At 42.4% G+C, this 14,784-nt stretch overlaps 1 long non-coding RNA gene and 1 other non-coding gene across 3 annotated transcripts in view; both read left to right on the forward strand.

The window, feature by feature from the left end:
• Positions 1 to 9,702, forward strand: part of LOC116460168 (uncharacterized) — a 33,436-nt gene extending 23,734 nt beyond the window's left edge. For both annotated transcript variants that reach the window (XR_009211391.1, XR_009211390.1), the window contains one exon: positions 8,501 to 9,702. This is a non-coding gene — a long non-coding RNA (uncharacterized LOC116460168). The remainder of the gene's footprint in view (positions 1 to 8,500) is intronic.
• A 118-nt stretch (positions 9,703 to 9,820) lies between these two features.
• On the forward strand, positions 9,821 to 9,919 carry LOC116460546 (small nucleolar RNA U13). Its single transcript, XR_004245848.1, has one exon. It is a non-coding gene; the product is annotated as a small nucleolar RNA U13 (small nucleolar RNA).
• The last annotated feature ends 4,865 nt before the right edge of the window (positions 9,920 to 14,784 follow it).

Below are 14,784 nucleotides of genomic sequence, written 5' to 3' on the forward strand. Positions count from 1 at the left end.
CTGTAATCCCAGCACTTTGGGAGGCCAAGGCAGGTGGATCACAAGGTCAGGAGATCAAGACCAACCTGGCTAACACAGTGAAACCCTTTCTCTACTAAAAATACAAAAATTAGCTGGGCATGGTGGCAGGCACCTATAATCCCAGCTACTCGGGAGGCTGAGGCAGGAGAATGGCATGAACTTGGGAAGCGGAGCTTGCAGTGAGCCAAGATCTCGCCACTGCACTCCATCCTGAGGGCGACAGAGAGAGACTCCGTCTCTAAAAAAAAAAAAGAAAGAAATAAGAAATGTGTAATGCTATGCCTTTCTTCAACACAGCCTCCCCACCATATATTCTTGTGAGCAAGCACACTTACAGCCTCCAGTCTCTTCTGATTCATCTGCCAAATCTCAGTCCAAATTATGTCATTCCTACTCATTCATTCAGCAAACCACGTGACAGACAAAGTGTTAAGTGGTGGGAATCCCATTTTAAGCTAAACACATTATCTCCTATCTTAGTCTGTTTTATGCTCCTATAACAGAATACCACAGTTTGGGTCACTGATAAGGAAAAGAAATTTATTTTTTATGGCTCTGGAGGTGAGGGAGTTTAAGGTCAAGGGGCTGATCATCTGATAAGGGCTTTCTTGCTGTGTCACCCACAGTGGAAGCTGGAAGGGTAAGAGACCATGAGAGAGCAGAGGAAAGGGGGTCGAATCATTTTATCTGGAACTCACTCCTAACCCACTCCCAAGGGAATGGCATTAATCTATTTATGAGGGCAGAGCCTCTATCACCTCTTAAAGGTCCCGTATCTTAATACTGTTACAGTGGCAATTAAATTTCAATGTGACTTTTGGAGGAGAAATCCAAACCATAAAATATCTCTGTCTTTAGGGAGTTTATGGTCTTACTGGAGAACAGACTTTCACCAAATGAAGAGGTTAGTAAGTATTTAATTATGAACTGTAGGCTGGGCACAGTGGCTCATGCCCTATAATCCCAGCACTTTGGGAGGCTGGGAGGCAGGTGTGGATCACTTGAGGTCAGGAGTTTGAGACCAACCTGACCAACATGGTGAAACCCGTCTCTTCTAAAAATACAAAAATTAGCTGAGTGTGATGGCATGTGCCTGTAATTCCAGCTACTCCGGAGGCTGAGGGACAAGAATTGCTTGAACCTGGGAGGCGGAGGTTGCAGTGAGCCGAGATTATGCCACTGCACTCCAGCTTGGGCAACAGAAAATAAAAATAAAAATAAAAAATAAAATTAAAAATAAAAAATAAAAATAAAAAATTATGAACTGTGATATGTGTTTTGAAAGGGTACTCTATGTGAATATCTTAATTATATAAATATGTTAACCTAATTTAGCCAGCTAAGTTAGAAAGCAATATTTGGGCTGAGATGACCTGAACTCGGTGGACAGTGCTAACCTGTTGAAGAGAGGGGTGGGCTGGTGGAGGAGGAGCATTGCACACACAGAAAGCAGCAGGTGCACCACTCTGCATCCAGAAAGGATGAGTGAAAGACAAGCAAAGGAGACCAGGAGGAGTGTTGCTCTTTTACTTTAGAATAGTGGGAGCTGGTAAAAAGAGGCCGATGGAAGGCAGGGTAGATGGGATAGGCAGTACGCTCTCAGCTCTGCATTTCAAAACAAAATTGCTCTTGCTGTGTTTGGGAGAAGAAATAACTGGTTGGATATAATAAGACTGGATTCCCTTTACTCTGCAATTGAACCTAGTGCCCAAGCATGACATGTAAGTTTCTCTAAGTGGGCTCTGTTTTTTCAATTTCATCCCCACATGCTCTGTGATACTGATTGTTTCCTGAGAACGCGTATCATGCTCACTTGAAATGCCTTTTCTTTTTCTCACTTCTCCTTTCTCCATCTATGGAAATGCCATTTATTTATTTATTTATTTATTTATTTTGATACAGAGTCTCACTCCGTTGCCCAGACTGGAGTGCAGTGGCACGGTCTCAGTTCACTGCAACCTCCACCTCCCAGGCTCAAGTGATTATCCTGCCTCAGCCTCCCGAGTAGCTGGGATTACAGGCACCTGCCACCATGCCCGGCTGATTTTTGTATTTTTATTAGAGATGGGGTTTCAACATGTTGGCCAGGCTGGTCTCGAACTCCTGACATCAGGTGATCTGCCAGCCTTGGCCTCCCAAAGTGCTGGGATTACAGGTGTGAGGCACTGTACGCAGCTGGAAATGCCATTTATTCTTAAAATACCAATGCAAGACCACATCCTTTGGGAAGCTTTCTCTTTTTTCGTCCCCATTCAACATGAATTCTGCTTTTACTTCCTCTACACTTCCATAACATAGCATCTGCATTTCTACATAAGACATCTCATACTTCTCTGCACCATGAGATTGTAAAAAATATAAATGGGATATCTTCTTTCCTCCCTCCAGCCTCCCCGGAACCCCGGTATTTACTAGATCATTGCTTTGAACTCAGTAGTGCACTTTGAAGTGAAATTCATCATTACATTTCATTATACTATAAATTTCATTACATCTCTCATAGATCCAAATTAATAAGGATACATTCGTACACGCAAATACATGTAGAGGCACACTTCTAAGAGCAGAATGGGCAAGAAGTTAATGCTTTGCTTCGGTTGAGAGAGAACACACTAGAAAGTAGACAGAGAAAGGGAAGGGAGGTGGGAAGGAATAGGGAGGTGAGTTGGAGTGGGTAGGCAAATAGGTGAAAAGTGTGAGTAGTAAGTGAGGTGACCAGAGGATGACCATATAAATAACCATGCTGACATGGTTTGGCTGTGTTCCCACCCAAATCTCATCTTGAATTGTAGCTCCCGCAATTTCCACGTGTTGTGGGAAGGACCTGGTGGGAGGTAATTGAATCATGGGGGTGGGTCTTTCCCGTACTATTCTCATGATAGTGAATAAGGCTCACAAGATCTGATGTTTTTTTTTCTTTTTTTTGAGATGGAGCTTGGCTGTTGTTCCCCAACTGACGTGCAGTGGCACAATCTCCGCTCACTGCAACCTCCGCCTCCCGGGTTCAAGCAATTCTCCTGCCTCAGCCTCCTGAGTAGCTGTGATTACAGGCACATGCCACCGTGCCTGGCTAATTTTTTGTATTTTTAGTAGAAATAGGGTTTCACCATGTTAACCAGGCTGGTCTCGAACTCCTGACCTCAGATGATCCTCCTGCCTTAGCCTCCCAAAGTGCTGGGATTACAGGCATGAGCCACCATGCCTGGCCAAGATCTGATGGTTTTATAAAGGGGAGTTTTCCTGCACAAGCCCTCTTCCTTGTCTGCCACCATGTGAGATGCACCTTTCACCTTCCACCATGATTGTGAGGCCTCCTCAGCCATGTGGAACTGTGAGTCCATTAAACCTCTTTCTTTTGTAAATTGCCCAGTCTCAGGTATGTGTTTATCAGCTGCATGAAAACAAACTAATAGGCTGGGCGCGGTGGCTCACGCCTGTAATCCCAGCACTTTGGGAGGCCGAGGCGGGTGGATCACGAGGTCAGAAGACCGAGACTAGCTGAGACCATCCTGGCTAACATGGTGAAACACTGTCTCTACTAAAAATACAAAAACAAAATTAGCCGGGCATGGTGGTCGGCGCCTGTAGTCCCAGCTACTTGGGAGGCTGAGGCAGGAGAATGGCGTGAACACGGGAGGCGGAGTTCGCAGTGAGCCGAGATCACGTCACTGCACTCCAGCCTGGGAGACAGAGCGAGACTCACAAAAAAAAAAAAAAGAAAATGAGCTAATACACATGTTGATCTAAAGCTGAAGGCTTGCTTCAGACAACTTCTGTTTTTCTCACACATTTACACTAAGGACTGGAAAAACATATGAAATAGGCATGAACAGATAAACTAGTTGGTGTGTGTGTGTATACATATGTGTATATCTACATATAGAGAGATAGCTACACACATGAATATCTCTCAGAATGTAAGACAAGATACAATGTGTGCTTACTATTCTCTTTTGCCATTTTCTAGTTTGGGGGAAGTTCTATTAAATCTAAGTTGATGAACATTATTCCCCCTGCTAATACCAAAAGTCCTGACTTGTAAGGAGGACAAAGCTGAGGTCAGTGCATAAGAATGAGCTGGGGACCTTGTGAAAACACAGATTCTGACTGAGTAGGCATGGAGTGCAACCTGAGTTTCTGCTTCGGGTGGTGCTGATTCTGCTAGTCTGTGGCCCACACTTTGAATAGCAAGGGACTGGATGATTTCTGGTAATCCTTTTTAATTCTGTTGCAGTTGTTTTGCTTGAAAAACTTTCTACCTTTTGGAAGTATTCACCCATAAATCAATTATAGTTTAAACTATATAGTTTCAGGTGATAACAAAATAGGACATTTCAAGGCAATAAATTAAAAAGGTAAGTAACAGTATTAAATATAACCCAGAATTGTCTCTACAGCAATAAAAACTTTCAAAGTAAGTGATAAGTGTGAGGATTGAATTTTTACGGATGCGCTTAAAATCCAGTAGACAAGCCATTGTTGAGTGGAGATTCATCCTCATCTCTCTCATTGGAAGGTGAATGTGGGCTAGATCAGTAGATGTCAAAAACAATATCAAAGTGACCCACAGTGAGAAACATATTTTAGGTTATGATCTTGCACATAAATAAAAGTTTCACAAATAAAACAATATCAATATGTACTCTGATAACATTCATTCTATAGCAATCCTTTTTTTTTTTTTTAAAACGGAGTTTCGCTCTTATTGCCAAGGCTGGAGTGCAATGGTGCAATCTCGGCTCGCTACAACCTCCGCCTCCCGGGTTCACGCAATTCTCCTGCCTCAGCCTTCTGAGTAGCTGGGATTACAGGCATGTGCCACCATGCCTGGCTTACTTTGTATTTTTAGTAGAGATGGGGTTTCTCCATGTTGGTCAGGCTGGTCTCAAACTCCTGATCTCAGGTGATTCACCCTCCTCGGCCTCCCAAAGTGCTGGGATTACAGGCGTCAGCCACTGCACCTAGCCTGCAATCTATTTTTTAAAATGCTTTTCACAAGTGCGTGGTGGCCTGCAGTTTGCAAAACTGGAACTGGATGACCTTTTCAGCTTTCATCTTTTTTTAAAAAAAAATCACCATTCATTGGCAAAATGTCATAAGAATGTATTGCATTTAGGTTCCTAAAGCATTCGTCTTTTTTTTTTTTTTTTTTTTTTTTCGGAGATGGAGTCTTGTTCTGTTGCCCAGGCTGGAGTGCAGTGGCACGATCTCAGCTCACTGCAACCTCTGCCTCCTGGGTTCAAGCAATTCTCCTGCCTCAGCCTCCCAAGTAGCTGGGACTACAGGCGCATTATGCTACACCAGGCTAATTTTTTGTATTTTAGTAGAGACAGGGTTTCACCGTGTTGCCCAGGCCGTCCTCAAATTCCTGAGCTCAGGGAAACCGCCCACCTCGGCCTCTCGAAGTGCTAGGATTACAGGCATTTTTATTGTGTGAAATGGAATATTGGAAAGTGGGATTCCAGGGTAGGCTGGATGGCAGAACAGATCTACTTGCTATGTCTTCCAGGAGCACTTTTTATTATAGATACCACTTATTTTCCCCCTAATCTACAATATAACTACGTGTTTGATTTCTGGAATTTTATAAAGGCAAGCTGGAGTATTTTTTCCCTCAAAACTACTTAACTCTCACTTAAGCAGGCAGTAGAGTAGCATGGTTAAGAGCATGGACTGATGGCAGGCTGTCTGATTGGCATCCTGGCCATCCCACATACTAGCTGTATAATTTTGGTCTACTTAACCTTACATGCCTCACCTTCCTCATCTATAAAATGGGAATAATAATACTAATTGAGTATCCCTTTTCCAAAATGCTTGGGAGCAGAAGTATTTAGAATTTCAGATTTTTTTTTGATTTTGGAATATTTGCATATACATAATGAGACATCTTGGGGATGGGACCCAGGTCTAAACATAAAATTATGTTTCACATATACCTCATACACATAGCTTGAAGGTAATTTTATACAACATTTTAAATAATTTCATACATTGAAGTATGTACACAAGGTCAAGTGTGAAATTTTCTGCTTGTGGTGTTATATCAGTGCTCAAAACTTTTGGAATTTTGAATTAGGGATGGTCAGCTTATAGTTCCTACCTAATAGAATTGAGGTGAAGATTGAATGAGTTAACATCGTAGACAAGTACAACAGGAGTGTTATTAGCTACTGTTAGCTAGACTTAAATTACAATGTAAAGTTTGAGCCTAACTCCAATTTCATGACAAAGTAGAAGAGTAGCATTATATTAATAAGTACTTCTAAACCAGTGTCTTGATATTGAGCTATAATAAATATTAAGTCCAATAAAGGTGTTTTTGTTAATCCGAAATGCAATTTCCCCTCAGTCCTGATTCAAGCAGGCCTGCAATAACGTAGTTATCCAACTGATTAACATTCTAAAACTATCCTGAAGGAAAAAACATTCCACCAGAAATTTACATTTTGTACTAGAAAATGAAGATCCAGTAAAATGTCACATTTCTGTGGGAATGTAACAATCAGGGCTCTTGTTGTTTAAATGTAAGGTCGCAGGCTCCATTCTGTGTAACACCAAAGAAAAGATGACACGTTTGAGAAATTTGTATTTTTTTTTTTTCTTGAGACGGAGTCTCGCTCTGTCGCCCAGGCTGGAGTGCAGTGAGGCAATCTCGGCTCACTGCAAGCTCCGCCTCCCGGGTTCACGCCATTCTCCTGCCTCAGCCTCTCCGAGTAGCTGGGACTACAGGCGCCCGCCACCACGCCCGGCTAATTTTTTGTATTTTTTTAGTAGAGACGGGGTTTCACCGTGGTCTCGATCTTCTGACCTCGTGATCCGCCTGCCTCGGCCTCCCAAAGTGCTGGGATTATAAGCGTGAGCCACCGCGTCCGGCCAAGAAATTTGTATTTTTTTTTGCATGGTGGCCTTCCTTTCTTGTTGTTACTCATTTTTGGGGTGGGGGGAGGTCAGTGGAAAGTGCTTGTAGAAGTTTAGAAAAAGATTCCGCTGCTAAAGGAAGGAAATACGGTATCCATTTTTTCAAATGTTCTACCTATTAAATTGTGAAAATAATAGTATAGATACCCTTTCAAAGTTCTGAATTGGTTAACTTTCCCCCAAAAAGCTAACAAGTGAACCTAAACAGCTACAATATAAACTTTTATAAACATGGTCTAGAACCAAATATTCTACCTGTCATGGGAATGATTACACCACAGAAGGAAGTGAGAATCAGTCATACTTGCCTTCTTGCTTATGACTTGTCATTGCTGTCTGTGTAGGTAAAAATCTATTACTATAGTTAGTCGTCTAAATTGCGATAGGAAACTGGTGTGTGTTCAGTGCCTAACTGCAGCTTAACCACTTCTAAAACTTGAACCATAAATGCTTCATATGTATGTGGATTTTCATTACGTCAGAATGGGAGTAAAGCACAGAGTATTTAAAATAAAGGTATTTTTCCAAATAAGATCTAAAAGGAAAACATGAACTCCCTCCTGTCCCTGGCTCCCTACTCCTGTTAGTCGTAAAGCTTGCCCAAACACATCCTCTCCTTCCCACCCTTCCACCCTCCCTGTGCCCTTGCCCAGGACTTCATTAGCCCACATTTGCGCATCTCTACAGCCTCCTACAGGCTGCCTTGAGACCTGAGGCCTTTCCAGCATATCCTCAATACTACTGCTAGGCCTAATCTGTTGAAAACATTACTTTGGGCTTGTCATCTTCTCTCTTTAGTCTCTCATCACTTCCTTGCTTTAACTTGCAGATGGCCACTTGAGTCCTGGCAGCTCTCCTGATTGCCCCTCGTGCATACATACACTGGAACCTTCCCACTGAACTCCTGTATCCAGATGTTCCACCATCACGCTCCAAATCCTGCATGGCAAATGCCACCTTGCTCCTCTCTCCAAGTCAAAGATTTCAGGGCAGTGACTTTCATTCAGTCACTCGAGCTAGCAATCTAGAAGTTATCATTGGCTCTTCCCATGTCCCCAGCAGCACAGACAGCTCATAAGTCCTGACCCCACTGGGTTGTGCCCATCTGCCTTCCTTACATTCACTTCTTGTGGCTTTTTGCCTAGATGAGTAGACTTTGCAATATAATTCTGTATATTGAGGACATAGAAAGAAAATACGAGAAAGCATTTGTATTTATGTTAAAAGGTAAGAAATTAAGCTTTCTTAATATCTGCTATAAAGATAGACACCGGGTCCTCAATTTGTCTCTTATGTTCCATGTTCACGTGTCAAATAGAATAATAGGAAGTAACCTGAGGGCATAGTAGGAGTTCCACTGTCAGTGTGTCATTCTGTTTTGCTGTTTCCTTTCTACGAGTTGTTTTCGATGGGCCTAATTTTGTAAAAGCAAGATTTTAAAATAACAGGCCATCACTAAAATGGCCAGGCAAACCATTTCTTACCACCAGGGGTTTTCCAGCTTTTTTCTTGGCAAAGTATTTAAAGATAAGTTACACATATTTTTTATTTCTTTTAGACGAAAGTGTCCTGTTAGATTCCTGGGAAGAAAATTCTGAGACACATTCTGCAGGATGATTATTAGGGCTCATCCTTGATTTCAACACCCGTAGAAGGAAGGGGGAAGAAGAAATCGAAGAGAGACAGAAGTCGAGATGCATTTCAGGCCAGGACTCTTGGCTGAACCCACAGGAGCTCTGGAGCTAGAATGGCCCTTCAGAGTTGTCCTGAGTTGGTCTGAGATGGCCAGTTCTTTATATTCCTGCATGGGATAGTCACTGGATGTCCACCCCAGGAAGGGGTGTGGCCAAGACAGTCCCTGAAATGCCTGCCAGCACTCCCTACACCTGGAGCGAGAAGACCAACATCACAGGGGGAATGCACTGGGTGATAGATCGCAGCGTACATCCCAGAAGATGAGGATACAGAATTGGCTGACAGCTACGTTCTAAATGTCAATGTTCTCCAAAATTCATATGCTGAAACTTAATTTCCCAATGTGATGGCATTAGGAAGTGGGGCCTTTGGGGGAGGGACCATAGGTCATGAGGGTGTAACCCTCATCAATGGGATTAGTGTCCAGAGAGCTGCCTTGCCCTTCCACCATGTGAGGACATAGTGAGAAGGTGCCATCTATGAACTAGGAAGTGGGCGCTTACCACCAGACACTCACTCTTCTGGCAACTTGATCTTGAATTTCCCAGCCTCCAGAACTCTGAGAAATCAATTTCTGTTAATTATAAGCTACCCAGTCTATAGCATTTTGTTAAAGCAGCTGGAACTAAACTAAGACACTGATGCTTTCTGCAACAAAATAGAGTGAGTCTCTATAGCATACCATGTAACAGATGTTTTTGGAAAAATAACCTCATTTCATATGTTTCCTCAAGATAAAAAGAATATCATAATAACAAATGAGAAAATAGTTGCTTTAGAAATATTGCACCCTACGGAGAGAGTATTTTGGATTTTGGTTTTTTGTTTTTGTTTTTTAACTTTTGTTTTAGGTTTGAGGGTACATATGTGGTTTGTTATATAGGTAAACTCATGTCACAGGGGTTTGTTGTACAGATAATTTCATCACCCAGGTACTAAGCCTGGTACCCAATAGTTGCTTTTTCTCTTCCTCTCTCTCCTCCCACCCTCCACCCTCAAATAGGCCCCAGTGTGTTTTGTTCCCTTCATTATGTTCATGAAGTTGAGAGGGTGTTTTGAAAAAGAGGGTTGGAAAGCATTTCCACTGTTAGATGATTTTAAGTCAGAAAGTTATACAACAGTGTCACCTACCTGCACAGAAGCATGGACACAGAATTGTTTCATATGTTTAAAACTTTTCTAGATCCTTTTGTGGTTCATAAGCTTGATGATTGAGTTTTCACGTCCACATGTGAGATGTGCCTCCCTTGAGCCTTGTCATCTGCACATTACTTGCCTGATGTGAACAATAAAAATAAAAAATAAAAATTTGCTAAGCAGAGTTTCTGTGGATTTCTAATTTATTTATACAAACAATAAAAATGTAATATATTCCATTTAGTGTTCAAGAACAACTAAGTAACAGTAAAGATGGAAATTTGCTAGCTGAATTTCAAGAAAAATCTTTGTATAGTAAGTGGATGAGATTGAAAAAAATGTGTGTCACAATTCCAAAGTCAGTGAGAAGCCTGGATAACATAGTGAGCCTCTGTCTCCACAAAAATTAAAACTTAAAAAAATTAGCCAGGACTACGGCATGTAGTCCTGGCCACTTGGGAGGTTGAGGTGGGAAGATCGCCTGAGCCCAGGAGTTTGGGGCCACAGTGAGCCGTGATCACACCACTGCACTCCAGCCCAGGCAACAGAGCGAGACCCTGTCTAAAAAAAGAAAAGAAAAACCAAAAGTCAGTCAGAGGGGCACCGCTTTCATTTGGAATTCTTCATCTTTTTGAGGCATTAAAGAAAAACGATTTCTCACCACACTGCTGACACCAAATGTGGGAGTGTGTGTCCACAAGAACCAATTCTCCAACCCTCTATACACAAACTGAGTGTCCTACAATTCATTTCCTTTTTTTTTTTTTTTTTGAGATGGAGTCTCAATCTGTGGCCCAGGCTGGAGTGCAGTGGCACGATCTCAGTTCACTGCAAACTGCCTCTTGGGTTCAAATGATTCCCCTTCCTCAGCCTCCCAAGTAGATGGGATAACGGGCGCCCACCACCATGCCCAGCTAATTTTTGTGTTTTTAGTAGAGACGGGGGTTTTGCCATGTTGGCCAGGCTGGTCTTGAACTCCTGACCTCAGGTGATCCTCCTGCCTTGGCCTCCCAAAGTACAGGCATGAGCCACCGTGCCCAGCCCTGCAATTCATTTCTGACACTATCCAGAGTTAGTGCAGCCCCCACGGGTTATTGGTCCATTCCACAAGACTCTCCCCACTTCAGATTCCAGTCCCAGATCTGGGCCTCCTGTATGTCTGAGCAATCAGCTGTAAATCTGTACATCAGGGCTCTCCACCATCCTCTCCTCACGCTCCATAAGTTGTTAGAACAGCTCACAGAACTTAGGGAAACATTTTACCTTCATTGACTGGTTTATTATAAAGAATATGATAGAAGATACAAATGAACAGCCAGATGAAGAGGTACATAGAGCGAGGTCCCAAGCACAGGAGCTTCTGTCCCCATGGAGTTGAGATGTGCCAACCTCCCAGCACATGGTTGTACTCACCAACCCAGAAGCTTTCTGAACCTGATAGTTTAGGGAATTAGTGGAGGCTTCATCATGGAAGCATGAGTGATTGTTAACTCAGTTGCTAGTCCCTCTCTCTTCCCCAGAGGATGTGGGGTGGAGCTGAAAATTCCAAGTTTCTAATCATGGTTTGGTCTTTCTGGTGACCAGCTCCATTCAGGAGCTTCATTCAGCCAGTTGCCTGGCTAAAACAAAAGACATTCCCATCGTCTTTTGGACATCCCAAGAATTTTCAAAGGATTTGGGACCTCTGTCTCAGGAACCAGAGTGTGTTAGCCCATTCTCACATTGCTATAAAGAAATACCTGAGACTGGGTAATTTATACAGAAAGGAGGTTTCGTTGGCTCACAGTTCTGCAGGCTGTCAGGAAGCATAGTGGCTTCTGCTCCTGGGGAGGCCTCAGGAAGCTTCCAATTATGACGGAAGACAAAGGGGTAGTGAGGCATCTCACATGCCCGGAGCAGGAGCAAGAGAGAGGGGAGATGCCACATACTTTTAAACAACCAGACCTTGAGAGGACTTATTATTGTGAGAGCAGTACTAAGAGGATGGTGCTAAACCATTCATGAGAAATCTGCCCCCATGATCCAGTCACCTCCCACCAGGCCCCACCCCCAACACTAGGGATTACAATTCGCCATGAGATTCAGGTGCGGACACAGATCCAAACCATATCACAGAGTTGAGGACCAAATATTAGAATAAAAGATGCTCCTAGAACTCCTGTTGCTCAGGAAACTACAAGAGTTTCAGGAGCTCTGTGTCAAGAACTGGAGACAGAGACCAAATATATATTTCTTATTATGTCATAGATATTTTTTAAAATTGTGACAAATATTAAAATTAAGTATTAAGATAAAGTGAATATAAGTCATTGAACTGCTAAACCTCAAAGTATTAATCATTTTCAAAAGCTTTTTTGAAGTAATGAAGACCATTTGGTGATTGTTATGGATTGAATTATGTCTCAAAAAAGTTAAGTTGAAATCCTTATCCTCAGTTCCTATTTGGAAATAGGGTCATTGCAGATATAATTAGTTAAATTAAGATGAGGTCATAAGGGTTTTTTTTTTTCTATTTGAGACAGTGTTTCGCTCCTGTTTCCCAGGGTGGAGTGCAATGGCGTGATCTCTGCTCACTGCACCCTCTGCCTCCCCGGTTCAAGCAATTCTCCTGCCTCAGCCTCCCAAGTAGCTGGAATTACAAGCAGCCACCACCACACCTGGCTAATTTTTGTATTTTTAGTAGAGATGGGGGTTTCACCCATTGGCCAGGCTGGTCTTGAACTCCTGACCTCAGGTGATCCTTCTGCCTCAGCCTCCCAAAGTGCTGGGATTACAGGCATGAGCTACTGTGCCTGGCCGGTAGGCCCTTGTATGACTGGTGTCCCTATAACAAGAGGAGAGGGCAGATACACATAGAGAGGACCAGGTAAGGAGGAGTCCAAGACTACATTTATGTTGCCACTAGCGAGGGAACACCTGGGGCTATCCAACGCTGGTAGAGGCAAGGAAGAATCCTCTCCTAGAGCCTTCAGAGGGTCCATGGCCCTCCTAGCAGCTTGATTTTGGACTTCTAGCCCCCACAACAGTGACAGAATAAACTCCTGTTGTTTAAAGCTACTCAGTTTGTGGTTCTTTGTACTTTGTGGTTCTAGCAAACTAACACAGTGATATTAAAAATTTTCTCTACTATTAAAAATGAAGTTTTAGGTGGGGGAGATATCACCTTCACCAAATGCAGAGCATTTGTGTGGTTTTAACATTCAGAGAATTCTACTTTTTAAGGTTCTTGAGGTGACTTGCAAATTAAAGTTTTAAAGTAACCTTTTTTTTTCTATTGTAAATATTTCTAAAAATACTACCTGTTGGAAATTAGAAAAGTAGATTACTTTTCTGAATCCAGTCCTACTTTTATTTTACACAGTATTTCACAGGTGTGATCTCTGGAGCAAAAGCTAACAGCCGGAAAAAATAGATTGTACGAATTTCATGAAGTATGTCTCTGGGCTTTTGTAAATAATTTTAACTCAAATAAAACTACTTCTTGCAATACAAAAATAAAATTTAAAAAACTTAAATATTTTATTTATCTTCATCTCATCCTCTAGCATTTCTTTTTCTGTACATTCCATAATATAAAGTAAGAAGTGTGATAATTTGTAAACAAATATGTATTAAAGGTGTGTGCTCAAAATTATTTTGTTTTAACTTAAGAATGGCAGACAATAAAAAAATACTTGAGTATGTGCTGGAAATTGTGTTTGAAAAGGTGTTTGTAGAAATCATTTGAGGCCTAGGACGATGAGCTTATTTCTTCGTTTCTGCCAGGCCTTAAGGCTATACTAATCCAGGATTCCCCTAATCCAATTTCAGAAATTGAACTTTTCTGGGTCAGCCTGATCAGTCAAAGCCAACCAGGTTTCAGGTGTATTTTCAGCCACCCCTTTATTCCTGTGGTGAGGCCCTTTGGGGTCTGAGCCTTCTGTGCCTGGGATTCTCCAGAGCCCCAGTCCCACAACTCCAGCTTTGCCCTTGTCACCCAGAGTTGTGGAAAGCAATGCTCAGCCTCATCTTAGGACCTTTGAATGCCCTCCCTGGGTAAAAGAGCCTCCAAATGCCTGGTTCTTGTTTTAGATTTTCTATTTCTATCTTCTCCCCAATCTTGGCCCACTGATTTCTCATTGTCTCATTAGCTCTTTGACCTTTTTTTTTTTTTGAGATGGAGTTTCACTCTTGTTGCCCAGGCTGGAGTGCAATGGCCCAATCTCGGCTCACTGCAACCTCTGCCTCCCGGGTTCAAGCAATTCTCCTGCCTCGGCCTCCTGAGTAGCTGGGATTACAGGCACCTGTCACCACGCCTGGCTAATTTTTTGTATTTTTAGTAGAGACAGGGTTTCTCCATGTTGGCTAGGCTGGTCTCAAACTCCTGGCCTCAGGTGATCCACCTGCCTCAGCCTCCCAAAGTGCTGGGATTACAGGAGTGAGCTACCGTGCCCAGCCGATGTTTGTAAAAAGATTTTTGTTTCAATTCTGACTTTTTAGTTGGATTCAGCTCGAGAATTGGTCCAATTTATTTAATCTACGATTACCAAAGACATAATCAAAAACATTTAGAGACTACTATCTTAGACTATGCCAGCAATCTCCTAGTGAATCTGCAATCTTTTCTTACCCCTGATCTCTCCTCCACTTTTGCTGCCAGATCAATATTTTTAAAACAACATTCCCATCAACTTGTTTTGACTTGAGGGTCATCAGTGACTCTCACTGTGTAGTGCCCCTGTACTATAACAATTTGGTAAAATTGGAATTTCCCAGTATTTCCTTTCCTTTATGTTTCTGGATCAGCGTTGGCCAATAAAGACATGTTGGATGATATTTGGGAGGTTGAAATGAAGCAGCTGCCATTTTTTTTATGCTTTAGTGACTGGTGAAGGGCAGGCATATTGTCACTGCTCTGCAGCTAGCTCACCTCATAGGTATGGGAGAGCACCCCAAAACAGAGTTCCCCCCATGTACTGTATTGAGCAGTGTTGTCCTGTCAAAATTCACATTCACCAGTAATGTCAGAAT

Source organism: Hylobates moloch, unplaced genomic scaffold (assembly GCF_009828535.3).
Source record: "Hylobates moloch isolate HMO894 unplaced genomic scaffold, HMol_V3 SCAFFOLD_20, whole genome shotgun sequence".
In the NCBI taxonomy this organism is placed as follows: Eukaryota; Metazoa; Chordata; class Mammalia; order Primates; family Hylobatidae; genus Hylobates; species Hylobates moloch.